Source organism: Vicugna pacos, chromosome 15 (genome assembly GCF_048564905.1).
Source record: "Vicugna pacos chromosome 15, VicPac4, whole genome shotgun sequence".
Classification (NCBI taxonomy): domain Eukaryota; kingdom Metazoa; phylum Chordata; class Mammalia; order Artiodactyla; family Camelidae; genus Vicugna; species Vicugna pacos.
Window position 1 is genome coordinate 42,993,266 of NC_133001.1, and position 24,191 is coordinate 43,017,456.

Here is a 24,191-nt window from a genome sequence, read left to right on the forward strand (position 1 = left end):
CATTTCTCCAAAGAAGATATACAGATGGCCAATAAGCACATGAAAAGATGCTCAACATCATTCAGCAATCAGGGGAACACAAATCAAAACTACAATGTACTAACCACTCCACACCCACCAGGACAGTTGTCATTTTAAAGATAGATAATAACAAGTGTTGGTGAAGATGTGCAGAGAAAGTGGAACCCTCATATACTGCTACTGAAAATGAAAAATGATGCAGCTGCTTTAGAAGGCAGTCTGGCAATTCCTCAAAAGGTTACAGAATTACCATATGACCCAGAAATTCCACTGTTAAGTATAAACCCAAGAGAAATGAAAACATATAATCACACAAAAACTAACACAAGAATGTTCATAGAAGCATAATTTATATTAGCCAAAAAGTGGAAACAATCCAAACTTCCATCAAGGTGAATGGATAAACAAATGTGGCCTATCCATGCAATGGAATATTATTCAGCAATAAAAAGGGAAGAGGTATTGATTCATGCTACAAGATAGATTAATCTTGAAAACATCAGGCTAAGTGAAAGAAGCCAGTCATGACGGAGTATACATGGGAACCATTATAACTTATGGGCCATACAAAAATAGGCAGTGAGGCTGGATTTGAGCTGCCGGCCATCATTTGCACACCTGATCTATAGCTGTAGTAGGGTTTCTTAGTCCTGGCACAACTAAAATTTGGGGCAAGTTAATTCTTTGTTGTAGGGACTATCCTGTGCATTGTGGGATACTTAGCAGTATTCTTGGCCTCACTTGCATAGTTGTGGCAACCAAAAATGTCTCCAGACATTACCTTATGTCCCCTGAGGGGCAAATTCTCCCTAGTAGAGAAATAGTGACCTACAGTGATAACAGATTACTAGCTGGGGAGGGTGGGAGGAGGGGGAGGGGAATGAATAGAAAGAGGCACAAGGGAACTTTTGGGGGGAAGAGAAATATTCCATCTTTTGATCGTCCTAGTGATTACTCAAGGGTATAAATATGTCAAAACTCTTAAATGAACCTTGAAAATGGTTGTGTCTATTGTATGTAAATTACACCTCAGCAAATTTGACCTAAAAGCAACAAAACTCCATTAAAAAGAGGACAGCTAAAGAGAAATCAGAAAAAGAAGAGCTATAATTCAGTAGGAATTACATTTAATGCTAAACTTCCCAGCAGTTCAGTCAAAGGGGGAAATGGTTTGGGATGGAGGGGGAAAACTCTTCTCGTTGGATAAACGGAGGCACTGATTCACCCACCAGGGAAGGCATTTTGAATCCCAAATAATTCCTTGCTCCCCTCTATCCAACTGAACATTCAAAAGGTTTCAGTCAGAATGTTGCAGAAAAAGCAGGTCTGCTCTCTCTGTAGATAATTCTAGAAGGAATTTATTGGATTACTCTTTAAAGGAAACAAGAAACATGGATATATTTGACTGCAGTTTTGCAGAAGGTGCAGAAATATTTTCCCAAGGGCCATTTTTAATATAGAGCAAACATCAATAAAAGGCTGAGGAAATACTATTAAATTTTAACTTAGTGATGACATTTCTGTGGAGGTTAAAGTGATATAGTCCAATTATAAATTTACATCTGGTGCTCTAACCTACACTATAAAGAGAATGCAAATGTGTCTTGCACACCCTTTCACTGGTAAGGCGAGGATGGTGTCTAAGTTATCGCTCCTGTAGTTAGGTTGCCCCAAATCCAGCCATTGCCTAAGCCAAAGTCATGCTCTCCATCCCCTCTGTCCTCAGCTTGGTGTTCCAAAATTGAGGATCGCTACAGGTGATTTTAGGAGGCACAGTATTCCCCGTATACCTCATCAGAAAGTAGAGCATTCTTATGAAACCTTTCTAAGCAAAATGGCATAAAGCAAAGAAGCAGTTATGTGAGGTGACATCTTGCTAACGGATGCACAAAATAAATCCCGATGAAACAGAGATGCTCACAGACACAGTTCAAAGCAATGGCAGGTGTGATGCTGAATGTGGTTCCTGGGGAAGGAGCCTGGCGGCGCCATGTGAGGCTTGAGACACATGCCGCCTCTATAAAGGGTCTCAGCAAAACGAAAGCTGAACACTGTTTTCGTCTTTTGCCTTTTTTCCTAAACATGAAAATCCTTTTTCGGTTAGCAAAAACAGGTACTCATGTAAGTATTTCATAAAAGCAAAGCAGCCATAAAGTGAGCTTTCAAAGCTAGGGACACTTGTACACATCTTGGGATATAAACGACCTTGAATCGTGAGCGAGGAGGTGGTTTCTTTCTCAGTTCGCTTTCTCAGCTTCTGATTACATCACGGAAAACCTCTCAGGTGGTGCGTGTGTCTTTTCTAATACCTCGCACTTGCTAATTTCCCTTTTTTAACAAAGGAAAGAGCAAAGTCTAGTTTGTTATTGGAATTTAATAACATAGGTTGGCTTCCAATACATTTGTTTTTCTAGTTATTTATTTATGGCAAATATTTCTATTTATGGTATTGATAAATTTTTTCTTTTTCAAAAGGCAAAGCTACTTAAAGAAAAAGATGATATTGTAAAATGAAAATCGGAAAGAGGGTATATAAAAATGACTCAGTTGGAGAGGCAAACGCTCGATCAGGGGTCTCCAAACTTTTTCTGTAAAAGACCAGAGAGTAAATATTTTAAACACTGTGGGCCACCTTCAGGCTCTGTCACATCTCTTTTCTTTTAAGTAATCCCTTAAAATTGTAAACACCACTCTAAGCTACCAGGCTGGACAGAAGCCCTACTGGTGGTTTCTCCCCTCTGACCCAGGGTCTAGGAGCTGTGCTGTCCAATGAGGTAACCAGTAGCCATGTGTGGCTACTGAGCACTTGAAATGTGACACCTGAAACTGAGGAACTCAGTGGCTAAGGCACTATACAGTGCAGCTCCAGCCAATGATTAAGGAAATGTCTATTTTATACCAGGCTTAGAAGAAACGGCCATGGAGAGGTAACTCCCTCTCAACCTTCTTTTGACTTCCTCTGCCTCTGCAGTTCATCAAGAGTTGTCAATAAATTACATTTTGATGGCAAGTCATAGCCATTATAAGCAGGAAGAAAGCAGGGATGCCTTCTCTGACCATGATTATTAAATGATGTTTGCAATTCCCTAAAAAAATGTAGTAAGATAAGGAAATTAAATCTTCAAGATAAAAGTAGGAAAAAAGAGATAAATTGTGTTATGATTGTATATCTAGAAAACCTAAGAAATTTGATAAGACAACAGATTATAAGATAAATATAATAAAATCAATATATTTTTTCCCTATGCTACCAGCCAGATGGCTAGAAACAGAAATAGGAAAAAAATTTGTGTTCACAATAGTGAAAAACACTAGAAAACACTTAAGCATTAAAAAAAAACACAAAAAACCCCCACTAAGAGCGGTCCAGAAAAGATGAATCTAAATATATTTTCTCTATTTGGATCTATTTTAGATCTAAAGTATTTTCTCTGTTTGGATCTATTTTGTTTAGAGGCTACCCAGTGCTGGGAGTAGGAAATGGAGTGAATACAAATAGGCTTGAGTTTTCTTTTGGGTTGATGGAGATTTGCTAAAATTAATTTGCACGATGGTGGCACAACACTTTAAATATACTAATAATCAGTGAATTGTACACTATTTAAAATGGGTGAATTTTATTGTAGGTAAGTTATATCTCAATACAGTTTCACAAAAAAACAAAAAACTATAAGACAGGCACAGATTCTTAATAGAACTTCTCAAAGTACATAAAATAGGAGCTAAACAAAGTGAAATAAATATATTCTGAGATAGGAAAAGCTAATACCGTAAAATGTCAATTCTCCCAAAATTAATAGAGAACTGTAATAAAATTCCTATTAGAATTCCCAAAGGGTTAATTTTGAAATGGATAATAATGGAATTGAGAAGAGTCAAGAAAATTATGAAAAGGAGTACTGTGGGGTAGGTACAGGACTTCCTTAGGAATAATAAAAGACACTAGATGAAATAACTATAATTAAAGCTGTATAGTATCAGCATATGATTAGACAGGTAAGTGGAGCAAAGTAAGGTGCTTCGTAGCAGATTTCAATTAAATCCAACAAAAGTGATACTTCAGTCCAGCAGGGGGAAAATGATTTATTTAATGATAGATGGGGCTGGCATCACTGGCTATTTGTCTGGAAGAAAATTAAGTTGGCCCCCTGCCTTACAGCATATACCCAAATCTGCCATTCATCTGAATTTATTTAAATGTAAAACATAAAACAATAAAAAATTAGAATGTGATATTACAGAAAAAGATATCATTTGATATAAAAATGGTATCACAGAAATAAAGTCAATAAGCAACAAATAGCTTGAGAAACGTGCAGTGTATATGACACCGATGAACTCTTACAAATTGATAAGAAAAATAAAACCAAGAGAAAGACGGGCACAGGATATCGATGTGACACACAGAAGAGCAAATCTAAATGATCAACAACTTATAAAGAGACGTTCAACCTCACCAATAATCAAAGAGATGCAAATAAAAGTCACAGTGAGGTATCACTTCACATCCATCAGAACTGGCAAAAATTCCAGAGTGATCCCTGATGTCGGCAGGACTTGGGAAAAGAGGGGCTTGGGTTGGGAGAGGTTGTGCAGGCATTGCTGATGGAAATGTAAATTATTACATGCTTTTGGGGAACAATCTGAAAAGACCTCTATTAAAATTGTAAAAAGAACTCTGACTCAGCAAATCCACTCCTAAGACTCCATCCATAGAAATAAAAGCACCACAGAACATAAGGAGACATGGACAGAGAGTCCACTGCAGCACTTCTGGTAAGGCAAAAAACCAAACAACTGGAAACAAACTGAAAGTTCATCAACTGAGAATGGTTGAAAAATCCAGTACTATCTAAAGGAAAATTGTTTCCCTACTCACAACACTTCTGATCCTAACCACTGGGAGTTAGCGCAGACCCCTCAGCTAAGGGCTCAGTCCTACAAGACTGCCGCTACTGCATGTCCCAGGTTGTCACTGACCATTCGACTATAAATTGGTGATTCCCACAACCCCCTCCTCATATTCAGTAATTTGCTAGAACATCTCACAAAGCTCAGAGAAACACTTTACTTTTACTGGATACAATTCAGGAACAGCCAAATGGAAGACATACACTGGGCAAGGCATGGGGAAGAGACATGGAGCTTCCATACCCTCTCCAGAGCACCACCCTCCCTGCATCTTGATGTGTTCACCAATCTAGAAGCTCTCCAAATTCCTTAGGGTTTTTATGGAGGTTCCATCACATAGGCATGATTGACTAAATCATCGGCCATTGGTGATTAGCTCAGTCTCTCAATCCTTTTCCTGTCCTGGGAGGTAGGGTGAGGCTGAAAGTTCCAACTCTCTAATCGCCCAGTTGGTTCCCTTGGCAACCAGCACCCAGCCCCAGAGAGTCACCCTATTAGCATAAACTCAGGTAAGGTTGAAAGGGGGTTATTATGAATAACAAAAGACACTTCTCTCTCCAATCAATCAGAAAATTGAGTTTTAGGAGCTCTGTGCCAGGAACTGGGGATGAAGACCAAATATATATTTCATATTATATCACAATATCACATTATCCATGTCATAGAATATCATGCAATTTTTTAAAACTTAGATCCATCCATATCAATTGGCTTAAAGCTTCTTCCAAGATGTAATAAGAAAGGCAAGTTGTAGAGATGATACATATTTTACCAAAATAGAAATCCAGTACATGTACCCATGACATCTACACACACAGAAATAAAAGGATCCTATTCTAGTAAAACGAACAAGGCTGAAAAATATCTATATCTATATCTGTCTGTCTATCTACCTATCTGTCTATCTATATTTATACACAATAATGTGTATGGAGTAAAATATGGGTGAAAGCACCCCTGTTTGTTTACAGTGGTTACCGAAGGGTGAGGTGGTGGTATTTAGTTGGAGAAGAGGAATGGATAAGAGAAAAATGGGGGAGGAGGAAAATCTAATTCTTTTAAAAAAAGAAAGAAAATTGTCAACAATTAAAACAGAATAGGAGCTAGAACACTCCCTCACACCATACACAAAAATAAACTCAAAATGGATCAAAGACTTAAACATAAGACAAGATACAATAAACCTCCGAAAAGAAAATATAGGCAAAACATTATCTGACATACATCTCAAAAATGTTCTCCTAGGACAGTCTACCCAAGCAATAGAAATAAAAGCAAGAATAAACAAATGGGACCTAATTAAACTTACAAGCTCTGTACAGCAAAGGAAACCATAAATAAAACAAAATGACAACCTACGGAATGGGAGAAAATTTTTGCAAATGAAACCAACAAAGGCTTGATCTCCAGAATATATAAGCAGCTCATATGACTTAATAAGAAAAAAACAAACAGCCCCATCCAAAAATGGGCAAAAGACCTAAACGAGCAATTCTCCAAGGAAGAAATACAAATGATTAATAGTCACATGAAAAAATGCTCAATATCACTAATTATCAGAGAAATGCAAATCAAAACTACAATGAGATATCACCTCACGCTAGTCAGAATGGCCATCATTCAAAAGTCCACAAATGACAAATGCTGGAGAGGCTGTGGAGAAAGGGGAACCCTCCTACACTGCTGGTGGGAATGCAGTTTGGTGCAGCCACTATGGAAAACAGTGTGGAGATTCCTCAAAAGACTAGGAATAGACTTACCGCATGACCCAGGAATCCTGCTCCTGGGCATATATCCAGAAGGAATCCTACTTCAAAATGACATCTGCACCCCACTGTTCATAGCAGCACTATTTACAATAGCCAAGACATGGAAACAGCCTAAATGTCCATCAACAGATGACTGGATAAAGAAGATGTGGTATATTTATACAATGGAATACTACTCAGCCATAAAAACCGACAACATAACGCCATTTGCAGCAACATGGATGCTCCTAGAGAATGTCATTCCAAGTGAAGTAAGTCAGAAAGAGAAAGAAAAATACCATATGAGATCGCTCATATGTGGAATCTAAACAAAACAAAACAAAACATAAATATAAAACAAAAACAGACTCATAGACATAGAATACAAACTTGTGGTTGCCAAGGGGATGGGGTGGGAAGGGATAGACTGGGATTTCAAAATGTAGAATAGATAAACAAGATTATACTGTATAGCACAGGGAAATATACACAAGATCTTGTGGTAGCTCGCAGAGAAAAAAATGTGACAATGAATATATATATGTTCATGTATAACTGAAAAATTGTGCTCTACACTGGAATTTGACACAATATTGTGAAATGATTATAAACCAATAAAAAATGTTAAACAAAACCCCCCAAAAAACAGAATAGGCTTATGTGTGTGGGTGTGTCTACATAATGAGATGCATCAAAGAAGGTCACCAAAATGCAAATGTCTTAGGGTTGTGAGATGTCAGGTGACTTTTATTTTCTTTCTTACACATTTAAATATTGTTTACATTTTTCACAGTGAACACATGTTATTTATAAAACCAGGGGTGGGGGAAGCAATAAAATCATTTTCACCGAGGCAAAAACAACCTATCCGTCCTTTAAGGTCAGTCAAATTTCCTGAGCCTCTGTATGTGCCACACATGGTACCAGATGAGCTTTATTTCTAAACCTCAGAGCAACACTGCAATGAATGAGGACACAACGGGGTTCAGATAGCTCACTTTTTGGGCTATCCTTGTCACACTATTTACCTTCTGTCTGGCCAACCCACATGTCCATCACCCACCAGGTAGACAGACGCCCTCTAGGTGCCCTTCACCATCCTGGATGGTGGGCTTCAAAATGAGTACTGGAGAATCCCTGTCTTCAAGAATCTCAAGCCTCTGCCTCTCTGCTAGTATTTCAGTCTGTGGTCGCCGGAGGGGTGAGACTGCATTATAGGTATTTTGTGTTAACATCTGTGTTGTCCTTGGCACAGGGCCCCGCAAATGTTCAATTTGTTGACTACTACTTAGAAGTGGGAAAACACAAAGAGAGAAGCCCTGAGCTATGTTTCCCAGGCTCTGGACGGTCTCTTCACCTATAGAGTCTTTCTCAATGGCCATACTGATTATGATTAAGTCTTACCAAAAAAAACAAAAAACAAAAAACTCTCTGATTACTCCAAGCTCACAATAAACCTAAAACCAAAAAACAAAACCTTTCCACACATCCTAACTGAGAACAGAGGATTCTACAATCCTAGGAGGAAAGACCACGTTTTCTGTGCTGCTTATTGACCATCTAGAGCATGAAGCACGTGAACAAAGGTTCTCAAAGAAGAAACAAGAGATTATTGTAATACAGGCTTAAAAAGCATACTGCATTTATGCACACGATCTCCTTAAACATACACACAATACATGAACTATATTTTGAAACTCATCATTGTATCGTCATTGATTTTTATCAGGGAAGAAAATCGCTAAGGGTGGTCTGGGGGCCCAGGGAAACAGTGAGTCTATGTCAATTCCTGCAGATAAAGAAAAGATCTCCTCCTTTTCCATCCTCCCTTGTTACTTCCCTGAGCACGCTAAAGGGGAGGAAGTGAGGATGTGCTCAGTTGCCCCTAAAACCACCTTCAGCCTGTCCCCATTCCCCTGCTGCCCAAGCCTCTCTCCTCTAACTGCAGCTGAACACACCAGCCAAGCAGATCCCTCCACGTCCTTGGCCTCATCCTGCAGTTTCACACCCATCTCTCTGCCTGAATGTCCTCTTCCAAATCCTGCCTGGACACCAGTCAAGGAAGACTGCTGATATATCTTAAGGGCCAGGATTATTCTCACAGCCTGTGGGCCCTGCCCTACATTAGTCATGCTATACACTTGGCCACCTCACTGCTAGTTACACAGTCTTCAAGGCTGGCTCCTCCCTCTTCTGTACCTCTATGCAATGCAAACACGGTACCTGGCTAGCGGCACATGCTTGGAGAATGGTAATCATCTTCCCCTTTAACCATCTACTAAATAATCCTACTTTTGGATATTTACCTGCTTTTTATAGAAAGACACCTAGATGACACCTAGACATCTAGGTTCGCCCTTTGAGACTGGGTCCAAAGACTGTGGCATTGAGTGAGCCTTGGGGCAAACAGGGCAGGTCTTCCTGGAGCACTTTGGTGGGCTTCAACATTTTAACTGTAATTTCCAAAATTCTTTATAACTTTATATCAAAACAAAAAAAAAGGTATCTTGTAAACTAGAGTGCAGACATTGCATTATTTTTTTAAGAGTAAAAAAAATGAGGCTTCAACAATCACAAAAGGCCACATATGATCCCATTTATATGAAATGTCCAGAATAGGCAAATCTGTAGAGACAGGAAACAGATTAGTGGTTGCAGGAGCTAGAGTTGGGGAGGAGAATGGGAAGTGACTTAGGGGTAAGGGGTTTCTTTTTGGGTGAGGAAAAGGTTCTAAAATTAGAGGACAGTGAAATCATTGAATTGTACCCATTACATGGGTGAACTTTATGGTATGTATATTGTATCTGAATAATGCTGATAAAAGACTTCAAAAGATATTTCAAACTTGCATCAGGTGCTTCAGGCTAAGCCCCCAGGACAAGCTTAGGGAAGAATGGAAACTCCAGCGTGATCCACAAGTTAAGAAACAGGCATCTGGGGAACAGCTCTGGCAGGCAGTGAGTGTCAAGACTGTCCCCAGAGCTCCTGGTCAGCAGCAGAAACCAAACACATAACACATAAACACATAAACAGCATAAACACATAAACAGGGGTGGGGATGCCAACAGCCTGGGACCATTTCTGGAGGTGGATCCTGGTAAAGGGCGTGAAGGGGAGGCGGTGGCCCAGCTGAGCAGGGGGTGGGCTGGGCCGAGGGGAATGCAGGCAGCTGGCTTCGTGTGAAGTGAGGGCACATTCGGTGACAGTGGGAAGGGGCTGGGCTCCCAGGTGGCTTCAGACGAAGATGACTACCGGTGGAGGGGGAAGGGGACCCCCTCCTTTCCTTCTAAGGAGAGTCCCTCAGAGGGCATGTGCCAGATCTCATGGGGCATGGGAACCAACAGGGGAACGTGCCCTCAACAAGTACCCTCCCACCACCAAACAAAGCACAACAGCAAAAACAACCGAGGACGGGCTGAAACAACTTCCGGAATAGGTTGCATACATCGAAAAGGGCCACTTAATGGAGTGTGGACCACCCCCACAATTGCTTTCTAGTGAATTCCTCTGCGGAGCTCCATCCCTGCCCGCCTCCCCACCAGTCTGGGCAGAACGCCCTGCCCCACTCTGCTGGACCTCCACACACAGAGGTGCCCCTGTAGTAATTAAAGAATTACCACAAACCTAGCTTAAAACAACCCACATTTATTACCTCACACTTTCTGTGGGTCAGGAGTCCTGGGTTCTCTGCTTACAGCCTGACTGCAACTGAGGTTTTAGACGGGCTATGTTCTCATCTGGAGATCTGACTGCAAAGAACTCCTTCCCAGCTCACTCAGGTAGTTGACAGAACTCATTTGCTTATGGTCATAGCCTTCCAGCTAGAGGCCACTCAGCTTCCAGGGCCATCCAATTTCTTGCCAAGTGGGGTTTCCCAGCACAGCCACTTATTCCATCAAGCCAGCAGGAGAGTCTCTAGGGCAAGTCTGCCAGTAAAATGGGGTCTTACGTCACATGATAGTCATGGATATGACATCCCCATCATTTTTGCCATCTTCTGTTGGTTAAAAGCAAGTCATAGGAAGGGCTCACACAAGGGAGTGAACCCAGGAGTTTGTCTTCATTGTCCTTACAGAGAAAACATGCCCACAAGTAACCAGAATGCAAAGCAGAATGGAACACTACTCAAACGAATTAACTCTGCAGGAGAATCCAGGGGTCTTTTAACGTGTCATTTGACAACAAAGAGGGAAAATTACCGGAAACTGTCTGCACTGGATACAGCTCACTGGAAGTTAAACTGCCCCGGAGGTTCCTCCTCTGTGAAGTGATTAAATGTCATGTAAGGTTCTTTCCAGGCCCAGTATCCTATGATGACACCCAGCCCGCTGCAGGCACTCAGTAAGCACCCGTTCCATGAAGGAAGGGATGAAGGGATGAGCACATGCACGGAGTTCATGATGCCCCCTGAGCGCTTCTAACCTTCTGCATCCTAAGATTTAAGCTAAATTTCCCTGAATGAAAATGACTAAAAGGGAAAATGCTAGCAATGTATTTGGGAGTCAGTAGTAACGTGTCATCTTCACTTCCTGGCCCTAAAGCCTTTCTGTTTTGAATGTGTTACACATTCTGTCTGTTTAGTAGGCTGGAAAGCCCTACTCTGCAGGCTTATTTAGGGGTCCCTCCATCTGGGGATCCATTTGAGAACATAAGCCATGAGCATGGGGCTGAGATCTGTACCCTTCTCGAGTGTTCTCGAGTCCCTAATACGTAATCCAAGCCAGCCAGGATTGCCAAATTATTATCGTTTAAACAGGTAAAATACATACATGATAAACATTTAAAACCATAGAAATAGTGAACAGTTCCCCAGTCCTTCTCCAAAGACCAGCATCATCGTAGGTTTTCTTGTATTTCCTTCCAAGGATGACTGTGCAATTTAAGTATATATGTATATATTTTATTTCACATAAATAGCAGCATCCATTAAATATTGTTTTGCCTGCTTTTTCCCTATTCAACAATATATATTGGAGATTGTTCTATATCAGAGCAGAAATTATCTGCCTAATTTTTAATGGCTGCCTAATATTTCTTTGTAAGGATGGATCATAATGTATTTAACTGGCTCTCCAATGAGGAGAATTTAGGTTGGGTCCAATTTTTCGCTAATACAAATAATGCTGCAATAATACCCCTTCCTGTTTTTCATTGTGCACATATACTTGTACATTTTAGGATAAATTGTTAGAAGTGGTATTGCTGGGTAAAAGGGTGTGTGCACTTTTAATTTCAACAGATAGTGCTGAACTGTAAGCCTGCTGGTTTTACCTGGTAAGGAATCGTGACAGTCTCAGCAGCAACACAGCGTGGCTGTCACAGAACATCAGAGCTGCCAGATAGCATCTGGTCTCCATCTCATTGTACAGAGGAGGGAACCGAGCCACTTTGAACTTCCGGTGTGCTCTGTTACCTCTGCACCAGCTACCCTATTGTCCAGCGTGCTCATTTGACAGTCATGTACTTGGACAATATTGTAATATACCTTTATTTATCTCAAGGCACCTCACTTTATTATTATTTTTAATGGAGGTACTGGGGATTGAACCCAGGACCTCGTGCATGCTAAGCATGTGCTCTACCGCTGAGCTATACCCACCCCTCTCAAAGCACCTAACTTTAGTACCAAGAGACACTATTAGCTCCACTTACTTAGTGCTTACCACAGCCCGCCAGGCTCTGGGCATGTTATCCCTTGAGTCCTCCTCATAAATCTATGAGAAAGATATTAGCATCCTTCTAAATCATCAGGAAACTGAGGCTTGGGGAGATTAAATGACTTTGTCCAAGGTCTCTCATGCCTGGGAAGTAGCAGAGTCAGGATTCAAACCCCACCTCTCTCTTATGTGCAAGCTCCTTCCTGGAAATTGCACTGTTCCTTGCACACATCCCAGAGACACGTGAGAGGAGGTTCAAGCCCATCTCAAATAACAGCTCAGTGCAACTTAAGTGTGGGTACTGATGGTTAGTAAACCTCTCTCTCACTTGCCAGGCTGCTCCAACATTGATTGCTAGTTTCTGGATATTTGCATTCTACTGGCAGATATTTAGAATTTAACTAAAGTATTGGATGCTTCTCATACTGTTTCATCTCTCCAAAACTTGGAGACCATTTAATTTCTTTCACAATGGTCAAATTTTGGTGCTATCTGCTATTAAGAGACAATGCAATTTTGTAGAATTTACTGGTAAAATTTGTTTCACTTGGAGTCCTTTGCCCTCCAAGTTATTATTGCAGGTTCTGTTTTTTAAATGACTGATTATCTCAGACAATTTTATTCCTGTATTAACACAAATTTTTTGATGACCAACTTGCCAACTAAGACTCATTAGAAAGCATTCTCTGATCAAGGAACTCTGCAACATGTTATTATGCCTTTCAAGGCATTAACATGTATTTATGCATTTCTCTTTATGTGAAAACTACCAAGCATTATGAGTAAAATTGCATCCCCCGCACCAAAACCTTTTTTTAAGGGGATCTCAATTCTCAAAAACATATTATCAGCTGGGTAATAAAATCATGTATGTGATGTTCACAAAGATGTAAACAGTATTAAAAATTTTAAAACTTGGACATAATCCAAATGTTCATCAATAAGTAAATGTTTAAATATAGTACATTCTAGTGAAATGGTAGGCATCCATTTAAAAGTTTACATTTCTGAATTAGGCAAAGACACAGAAAAGTCTTCTTCTAATGTCAGATGAAAGAACAAAATACAGAATAGTATCCATATTGTGTTTACAACTCTGTAAAAATTATGTGAGTGTACAGACAAGGGTTTCATGAAACAAGCAGGCATTACATTAGCTGTATTAGCAAAATGGTCTATAAGTGGTCTTACAATCAGTTAAATATTGGAATATTATACAGTTTAAAGTACAAAATTAAGTCTTCTATGAAAAGAGATATGAAATATCTAAGTGCTTAAGGGACTCAGAGTTCAAGCTGTACATCTAAGTTTGAAAGCAATGATAAATCTGAATTCCCTCACTTGCTTGTATGAGGACCAGTACCAAACATAACAGGAAAAAATTCTTTCTGGGGAACAACTTGGGCAGTGAATGGGTCTCGTAAGGAAAAACCAGCCAGCTCAGGAAATCATGACTGCCCCATCACGCTTCTTTGGTGGCAAAGGTTTCATTCCCATTATCCTATAACTGTGCCTAAATCTCTGCCCTTGATCTACACTGGCCATGTTGATGGCTGCCATCTTTCCTGGGCCAACAATGAAGACCAGCCATGGAGAGGAAGTGCATTTGCCCATCTCCATGATCCGGAAGCTACTGCTCGTATCTATGTGTCTCATCTTTATTGTTTTCCAGTAGTTGCAGAGGTTTTATTCCATTATAATCCCATTGTAAAAATCATGTGCATTTTAAGTCTTTTTAGAAACCCACAAAAAAATGAGCTTTATGCTATAATTCTAATCCCCAAATAAGAAATCTGAACTTTGTGATTCCAAACGGACACTTGTTGAGGAATTTTTTTAAGCCACAGAAATTACACAATTCAAAATTGTTATTTTGACCTAATACAATAAATAAAACAGCCGAATAAAAATCCCTTGTTAATCTTGTTCAAGGCTGACAGGATATCTCTGGAATGATCTTTGGACCTATGTTGCAATTATAATCTGATTCTCAGCTTTTCCCTTAGAAACAAGAGTAAGAAAGTTGCTGTAGCCAGACCAAGGCTGAAGCACAGCCATCCATTTAAAAATGTTCATTTCTGCTACTGTGGAATCAGACATGGCTAAGATCTATTTTTTTTTAACTGAAGAATAAGAATAAGATCAAGACACAAAATTTTGCCAGCCTTTAGGACTTCTGAAAAACAGTTGAATCACAGCATTGCATGCCTTGGGAGTGACATTTTTTCCCCCCAATTTCACCATTTATTGTACTATTTGGCACAGTCTACTAAAATACAACACATGCATAGCCCTGACCTGAATTCCACTCCTAAATATATACCCAAGAGAAACACATATACATCCACCCAAAGACATGTAATAGAATGTTCCCAATAGCACTATTCATGAACTAGAAACTACCCAAATGGCCATTAACAACATAATGGATAAATAAATTGTAGTACATTTACACAAGGGAATGCTATATAGCAATGAAAATTAACATATAAAATGCAACAAACATAACGCTGAGCAAAAGAAGCCACTCGTGAAAGCGTACCCACTGTATGATTCCAACTGTACAAAAGTTCAAAAATAGGCAAAGCTGATCCATGCTGATGGTGGTTTGTGAACTTGGAGGAAGAGTAGTTACTACAAGGGGGATCTGGGGTACCAGTAATCTGTGTCTTGCTCACATGCTGATTACATGGCTGTATTTAGTTTGGGAAAACTAATTAAAGCTACACACTTAATGATTTGTATACTTTAGCTGTTACACTTCACTAGAAAGTTTAGAAAATACAAATATTTAAAAAATACACCCTCAGTCCCCCAAAGTCACCATTTTTTATGTGTGTAGCCCAAATACCGGGCAACATGCCAAACTTAACACATTCCAAGTAACTTCATTAAAGTTGCGTTTCACATCTTTTGGAAACAGGAGCAAAAAGACATTAAATGAAAAAATCGGGGGCTATGTTTGGATTTTATAACAGAATGAAAATATCAATCCACAAAGGCAGAAATACGGTTGAAATGCTAAAAACAAGAAAGGAGGCGACTTCGCCATCAATAGTGGATCATGCTCTGGGGAAGGACAAAGGGAAGGACAGGACCAGACAAAAGCAGGGAGAATAAAGACCCAAGGCCTGAGAAATTCGGGGGAGCCCATGGGGTATTTGAAATTAACAAAGGAAAAGCCTGTCTATGGACACTGAAGTGACACAAAGAGGGTGTGACCGAGTCCTGGGCTCTGCTACTGTGTACGGAGACACATTCACAAGAAGCTGCGGCAGTGATAGACTCAAAAAACTTTGCAGAGCCAATGAAAAGGGCCGGATGTTAGGGGGTGAGGAGGGACACAACACCCAATTCAGGATGCAGATATTCTCCCACTTTGAATCTAGAGAATCTAGTCGTTCATAAAACCTCAACTTCACTTAAGCCATGTGATTTTAAGTTTAAATGGAGAGCCAGAGGTCTCGATGGCTGGAAAATCCTGTAAAATATCATCTTAATCATTCAATAAGTCATTCCTTCAGTATTATCCATTGAATGCTTGCTCTGAGCAGTATTTTGTGCTAGAAGCTACATGGATGAAAAAAAAGGGCCAAATTCTATTTTAAACAAGGTAAGGAGCACCATTTTGTAATGGAATAGCCCATTGCTAAACTCTTAAGTTTATTACAAACCTTACACCCAACAAGTGAGGTAGCTTGGGATAGTGTTTAAAAGCAAGGACCCTGTGATGGTTAGTTTTTTGTGTCCATTTGGCTAGGCTGTAGTAGCCAGTTACTCAATCAAACAAAGCTCTATGTGTTGCTCGGAAGGTATTTTATAGATGTGGTTAACATCTACAATCAGTTGACTTTAAGTAAAGGAGGTTTTCCTTGAAAATGTGGGATGGCCACATAGAATCAGTTGAAAAGCCTTAAGAGACAAACTAAGGATTCCCAGAGGAAGAAGAAATTCTGCCTTAAGACTAACCATTACAGGGTCCGTGCAACTTCAGTTCCCACCTGAGTTTCCAGTCTGCTGGCCTGTCTACACACATCAGACTTGCCAGCCCCGACAATCACGTAAGCCAATCCTTATTGGTTCTTTCTCTGGAGAAACCCCGACTTATATAGACTCTCAGCAGACTTCTGGGGTTTAAAGCTTGGCTCTGCCACTTCCCTAGCTGGGTGGTTTCTGTACCTCAATTGCTTCAGCTGTAAAATGGGATAACAACAGTATTGTAGAACTAGATTGTATTTAGCTCATAGGAACAAGAACCACACACGGCACAGAATAAGTGCTTTGAAAGTGTTTGTTAAATAAGTAATTCTGTGCTACCAAGTTTATTTCTTAGCTGGAAAAGGTGAGATATCTTTATTCTCAACAATTTGCCATCAACCAAACACAATCACTCTTTCCTACACCAAGAACAGAACAGCCTTGAAATGATAGCATCTCACCCGTTATGGATGCTTCATTGTTCCTTTAGATGGTGTAGGAGCAGGGTGAGTTGCCAGGCCAACTCTATCTACAGGGATGATTTGGCAAACCTGGGGTCAAAGCTCCTCTGGAACATACTTAACCCTGTAGGATTTCAGATGCTGAAAACAGTTGTGCTTAAAGGGCTCAGAGTCAGTATAGAGTTATTCCTACTTTTTGCAAGAGTGGGAGTTTCAGAAAGGGGTCCTAATCATTCTTTCTGTTCTTACTGTTGATACCCCACAGCAGCTTGCCCTGGTTGGGATGAAAGATTAACAGGGGTATCAAAATGTTGCCTTTGTGGACACACCTTCTAGAGGGAGACTATGCTGATGGTGCGAATGGTGACCACACTTATCGGGCATTTCCCAGATGCCAGACTCTACTCTCAGCGCTATACATATATTAATTCATGGAAGCCCCATCATATGAAAAAATTGAGCCCCTGTGAGAAAAGTAAGTCGCCTAAGGATAGACGGACAGAAAATGGCAGAGTTGGGATTTGAGACCAGGCTTTTTTGGCTCAAACCCAGGCTCTCCCTCCTATGTACATTGCCTGAGTCTGGATTGTAAGGAGGGAGTCCAGGTGGGAGGAGGCAAGGCAACAAGCACAAAACTGGGCTGTGATTGATGGGAGGGTGTGAGGGGCTCAGAGGACGCTATGGTTAAGTCCATTTATTTTAAACTGAAGAAATTTCAAAGATTGAAATACAAAAGGGGGAGGGTATAGCTCAAATGGCAGAGTGCATGATGCACGAGGTCCTGGGTTCAATCCCCAGTACCTCCTCTAAAAATAAAGAAATAAATAAACTTAATTACACCCCCAAAAAAGAAATAGAACAAATCATAAAGAGTATTCTTCCATGAATTTCTTTTGAAGTATATGTGTCTGCTTTTGTACCTAAATATCAAAGTTCATTAAAGATTCATACCATAGCAAAAAAAAAAAAAGATTCATACCATAGTATTTGACCCTTTCATCTTCATATTAAAAATTTAAGGCAAATTGATCTTGAAATTATTTCTTATTTATTCACTAACAGTGCAAGGAAATTTAACACCCTCTTACTTGTCATTCTCATTTGATTTCATTTTACACCAACTTCTCCCTACAGGTTTTCACATTGACAAAGATTTCCTGTATTATTGTTCTCCTTCAGGCTCCTGTGAAATAGTCTTAGAAGACTTTTCTGAAATATTTTCCCATAGCTCAGAAAACAAAAATGTATGAACAGGATCAAATTCTATCAGAATTTGGTTAGTTTTTACACCAGAAAGAGATTGGGTCTTACATTCACTTTTCTAATAATACCAACTCTCTGGCTCTCAATATTTATCTAAGTCCTAATTTACCCCAGAGATTTGTCCACAGTTGTCATGGCCTTTGGCCTACAGTTCCCTGGAGCTGAATTCTGTGTCAGAGGAGCTATTATTAAGGAGGGAGAATTCTCAGCTATCCAGGGCAGAAGGACAGGGAGAAGTAGGGGTACCACAGATGAAGCCTACACCAAGTCCTCAATCTAATTTTGGCCAATTGGCACACTTGCCTTGCTGGGTGACTGTTCTCATTGGTGGAAACATGCAGTGCACTGAGAATACTGAAACTTGTCTGGTTTATGCCTGCAATTTGGAGAGGCTATGCTGAAAACAGCCAGGTGTTCATGTCTCATGAACATCTTATGCATACTTAGCTGAGGTCTCCAAAGTCAGGGAAATAGGAGTTAAGAATGGGATGCTGGAATTCTAGGGACAGGAAGTCCTTCTCTGAAGCCACCTGCCTCTCTCCTCTGTTTCCCAGGCATTTGCACGGGGCGGGGGGAGGGGGGTGCTGCTTTCTCTCTCTCTTGTCTCTAGAAATGGGCTGGTCATACTGACACTCCTTATCCACGAACTGACCCCCCAGGAGGAAGAGATTGGGTCATATGTTCACACAGTGCTTTAACAGGATTACACCCTTAAACAAATCCATAAAGTTCTTCCAAGAGGAATAAACCAACAAAACATTCACCCCCTCACACTTTTCCCTTGGGGAATGACATGAAAACACATTTCCCATTGGAGTTGTTTCATAAGAAAAAAACCTTCAGCGTCAGATGTTGGGTGTTCGAACACTGACATTCCTGGTTTTCACCTACTCCAGAGATAGACAGGTCTATTAATTTAGTTTAAAACATCCAATGAACAACATTCCAGCTAGTCCTTCCAGACCAGTTTTGCAAATTCTGAGAGGCACTTCCTCAAAGCAGCACCCTTTAAAAGGAGCAGGACAGAGTCTACTGCTGCTGCCCCTGGGTACCGCCCAGGTAGGAGGCCTTCATGTTGGCAGCTACCATATGTGGGGCAAGAGACAACAGTCACATCACAGCCCCTCACCTTATGCATCAACCCAGGTAAGAAAAAAAAATCCTGAGGTTTCAAGGCTAGGTTAAGAGAGCCAAAGTGCTCATTGGTCAACTTCATGCCGAATAACGTCACACCAATTTGTCCTATGATGCTCTGTCTGTCACTTAGCCAAGCTTCCTCCACTCCTGGAATAAAAATTCTTCTGCCTTGCTATTTTTCTTCTTTTTTCTTAACGAATGGCAATTTAAAAGTATAAATCTATGCTAAAGAGTCACTTTTAATATCAGCTAAACGATTATCAAAGAAAATCTGTAAAACAGAATGCTGGGTTTGGCTGTCATTTCACATGTCAAGATGCTGCAGCCTGGCATGAAAGATGCTTAGACAGCAAGCAAGACTAGGAGTGCATAGAAAGCTCTGTTGAGCCCCTTTTTGTGTTTCTATTTCTGTTCATCTGTTTTCCCATGGGCAAGGAGACACCTCCTATCACAGAGCCGTCCCCGTCTTGGGTCAGCAGACAATACCGGAGAAATGTGCAAAGGACGGCTACGCTGGCCTGGGTGTGGCCACTGGCAAAGGGAAGCAATGGTCCCCTGGCTGCAGGCCCGAAGACCAGTGGCAGCACCGTGCCCGGTAATCTGCACGCCTGCTTTTTCCCATTTTACCACAATCCGCACCAGCCCTAACTGCTCCCTCTATGAACAGACAGCAGACCTTCGATGTGGGCCCCCTCGTCAGACAAAGCCGGCTACTCAGGGAACCCGCTCAGCACCGAGGCGACCTCCGTAGGTCGCCCCTGACCGTCTTGGTTATCGGTCAACCGAGGGGCGGGAGGCGGCGCCACTGCCAGAAGGTATTAAAGCCAGGGGCGGCGTCTGTCTGCAGGTCCCACAGTCTGGGGATCTGCGTCTCACACCAGGGAACTAACGGCGGGGCTTGGTGCCCCAACACAAACCCCAAGGGACAAGCACGTGCCCTGTGATTTCTCCGAGAGCATTTTCTACAACCATTAAGCTGTACACTTGAGTTCTGGAGGGCCCTAGTTCGCTGTCGGGCGGGTACCAGGATTGGCTATTGTTCTCCGGGTCTCCCCGGGGGGAGGCGTCCCCCATTCCACCTCCCTGGCAGCATCTGCCGCCGGACCAAGAAAGAAAAGGGTGTGCCTGCGGCGCCGCGGATTATCACAAAACCCTAAACGAGTCCCTACGGGCTGGTGTCAAGCCAGGAGACAAAGCTCCTCGCATGGACAGGCATCTCGGTCCCGGATCCGCCATCCTGGGCCTGTCGCCCCGTCCCGGAGCCACGCCCAGACAGCCACAGGACCTCTAGGACCCTCGCTTGAGCAGAGGGTCTTCCGGCTCGAGACCCGCCCCCCAGCTGCCTGCCCCTCCCTTCCCCAGAGACCTCCCTCCCCAGGGAGACCCCTCCCCCTCACCGCGCGGGTCTCCTCCTCCCTGGCGTCTACCCTCCTCAAGCCCGGGCAGTCTCCACCCTCCTGCATCCCTCCTCCCCCCACATTCTCCGTCAGCCCCAGCCTCGTCTCGTGCCACCTGCTCCAAGCTCCTTCTCTCCCTCCTCAGACCCTTCTCTTTCCTCCTCAAACCCTAGTCTCCACTTACCCCTCCACCCAGACTCAGTCACCTATCCCCACCGTGTTCCCCATCTCCCATCTTTTCCCATCCTTGCTCAGACTGACTGAAGCCTCGCGTCCGCCTCTCCCCATCCCAGCTTCTCTCCAGCTGACTCCTGCCTCCTCCCCAGGCCTGGGGCGTCGACGTCTCTCGCCCGCCAAGATCGATGCAGCGGGGAGGGCTCCCGCGATGGGCTCAAGCGAAGGATCCCGCTTGGCGCCCGCTCTGGGCCGGGCAGCGGCAGGCGGCCTTTGTGGTTCAGACAGGTGCCTTGGAGGCGACAGGCGAATCGTCCTCAGGCGTCCGCCTCGTTATTGGGACTAGCGGAACGGACCGCCAGGTCGGCCCAGGCTGGGAAAATCCCAACTCTGAGGCGAGAGGGACAGAGGGTGTGTATGGGTGATGGGTAGGGGCAGATGACAGCAACAATCTAGGGACTCGGACAGGACCGGCCCAAGGCCAGAAGCCCCCGCCCAGCCTTCCAGCCATTCACTACACCTCGAAGAGTGAGGCTGGGCGCCTACTGTGCGCTAGGAGTGAACCCTCTCCAACCAAGCCATCTCCTCATCCCAGTTCTTTGCAATCTCCCGAGCACCTATTAAATGCCTACTATGAGCAAGGCACCGCACGGAGCTCTGGGAGCTCTGTGGGCTTACAAAGAGGAACTGATTCGGGCCCCAGTTTAGCCTGGGGTGCCCAGCCCCAATTCCAAACCACACCTCTCGCCGCGTCCCCAGCGGCCGGGCCCAAGGCGCACCCGGACCCCCGCCCTATTGTGCGCCTCCCAGAGAAACAAGTGTGTGTGAGATGGATGTTCCAGCCCGGGGAAAATGAGCCCACCGCCCGCCCCGCCATCACCCACTCCTTCGGGATGCCGCGGCTGCGAGGGTCCGTCGGTGGGTGGGTTCTCCTCCTGTCTCGCGGTGGCGCGGGAGCTGCGGGTGCTCGGGGCGGCGGCGGCTGCACGCGCGCTCGCTCGATCGCCGCCTTGGCGCGCCGGGCGCTGGAGTCCGAAGCCGCGAGCGGGGGAGGGGACTTGGGTGGGGACTGGAGGCAGTCTCGGCCAATCACGGACGCGACGGCTCCTTCCCCCTGCTCCCCACCTCAAGCTAGCAGGTTAGGGGGAGGCGGGGACCCGTGGCGCCCTACATCCTCCGCGCTGTGCGCGGCCGCCGCCTTGGGACTACAACTCCCGACAGGCCTTGCTGCAGGGCCCGGGTCCAAGAGGAGATGGAGGGCACGACCCGAGAACCCGCCGACCCCCTCGCGCCCTTCTCCGCGTTCCTTTGGATTTCCATGGTAACTCAAGACACTTCACAAAGCCCAGGCACTGGGACGAGCTGATGCACGCGTCCCCTGGGAGGGCTAGCGCGTCCCCTCCCCTTGCAGGACTCCACCCGAGGGGCTGAAACAATGCCCCAGTTGCCTCTTCCTGGCTGCTGCCAGGCCTGGCTAAGGCCGCTTGGCTCCCTTCAAGATCCAGTCCGACGCCATCGAAATGGGCGCTCAGCAGGACTGCAGGATGGAGAGGGCGGGGGTGTAGTTATTGGAAAATGTTCTCACGTACAACGTGGATAGCAACTCGGGGCCACCTAAGTGCTCACCTCTCCTCTCTGGGGCCTCGAATCAGGAGTTCATTCTCTCAGCAGCGTTGAGCTATGGCTTCTTTCTCCATCCAGAGCTCTCAGGTCCAGCTGCCTGTTCCATTTCTGACATCTCTTTTCAGGGCATGGTGAAGCGTCTGGAAATGTTTTATAACTCAGTTTACATTCGCTTCACCTTTTTCCCCCTCACGTTTTGAATACACATGTCGTTTAACAAAATCAGCAAATCTAAAAAAAGAGAATCACCAGGCCTTTTGTACGACCTTCCCGACCCCCTCTGGAGCCTTTACCGTGTATATTATTTCATGTAGTTGTAATAATAGCTGAGATACGGCTTAGTAATTTGCCTCTTTTCACTTAATGTCACTCCGAAGGTGTTGTTATCGATAAGGTGTTAAAATGCACTGAGGCCTCACTTCAACCTCATACCAGGGTTCCCCGGGGAACCCCAAGAGGCTGTGGCAGAAGCCCCTCCCCTGACAGACTCCCTGGAAGGAGTGAAGGTGAGGGGGTTCCCTTGCTGTAGCCAGCAGATATGTTTCTCTCTGAGGAATAATTTCAAACAAAATGGTGCTCCACTACTCCAGAGGGTCCCCCCTCCCTGTCTCAGCAAAATTTTCCCCGGGCGCCCGCCGCCACTGCCCGCTGAAGTGAGATCTCCTTGGGCCGCTTGCTCTGCAGTCCGGCAGGCTTGGCTGGCATTTGGGGCTTCACTTCTGGATTACCCCCATAGAGTCTCTACTTATGCTGGAGGAAGGATTATTTCTCTGCCCTCTCCCCCAATGGTAAGCTTATGCAGGGAGTCCCCACATGAGCCTAGGGACTACCCCCAAAGCATCCCAACCCAGAGTAGGCCAGGACGTGACTATGAAAACTAAAGGGCAGTGGCTCCTCCTTCCCCCACTGTTTCAGCTTGGGGCACTGCCCTAGGCATTTCCCCAGGCCGACCAACTTCTGCGCTGACCCTGAGATTTCGGTAAAATCGGTTGAGCTTGAGGGAGGTGAAGTGGAACCCAGAGCTGGCTCCCGGCAGCTGAGTCTGCGGGCACGTTCCAGGCTGCACTTTTTGCCTAAGGGGGAGGGAGCCCTCTAGTGGCATAAACGTTTTCTGCATCATTTAGGGGACCTCACGTTTGGACTCAGGCTGCCTCGCTTATTTGAGCCTACCACCCGTGGTCAGAAAAGAGCTGTCTGTTGGCCTGGGACGTTGCTGAAAGTCTCACCCAAACCTGAGGTGACAAATGTCCCCGGTAGTTGATTTTATCTGCTTTTATTTATTTTTAATTTAGGCTCTCTCTCCTGGGAAGGAGCCCAGGGCTTGGAATCATACATCCTTAAGCTGGAATCCTTGGCTTCTTGACCTTGGGAAAGTTACTTAATCCATCTGAGCCTTAGCTTCACACAGACGTGGGAGACCAAAATACATCCTTTTAACCTTGCTGTGATAATTACATGAGGAAATGCATATAAAAGGCATAGCACACACTACCTGACATATAGCATGCACTCAACAAATACAGCTATTTTCATTCATTTATTCAGCAACAGATGGTTGTTGAACAGCGTGAGGGGTATAAGAACATGATGTTCACACTATATCGGCCACAAAAGGCAATATGCTGTGACTTTTATTATAAAGCTACTATGACCAGCTTAGGTTAAGTGGAATGGGAATTCAGACAAGAGAGAAATCCATTATGAACAGATCATCAGAGAACAGAGGAGCTGGATTTGGATTTCACCTGGATGTTGACATGTTGGGTGCTTCTAAGCCAAGGTCTGAGATTCCAGGATGAAGGAGTAAAACTTTGTGGGGAG

The 24,191-nt window shown here is 43.6% G+C and overlaps 1 protein-coding gene across 3 annotated transcripts in view; it reads right to left on the minus strand.

Moving 5' to 3' along the window:
- The window catches only part of DPYSL5 (dihydropyrimidinase like 5), an 81,225-nt gene extending 58,715 nt beyond the window's left edge, over positions 1-22,510 (minus strand). Inside the window, exon 1 of one of the 3 annotated variants that reach the window (XM_072938071.1) lies at positions 22,374-22,510. The gene's annotated coding sequence lies outside the window, so the exon portion shown is untranslated. Of the gene's footprint in view, positions 1-21,631; positions 21,983-22,373 lie in introns of those variants that run through there. The other 2 variants (XM_006197187.4, XM_072938072.1) reach the window with 2 other exon arrangements.
- Positions 22,511-24,191: the final 1,681 nt, after the last annotated feature.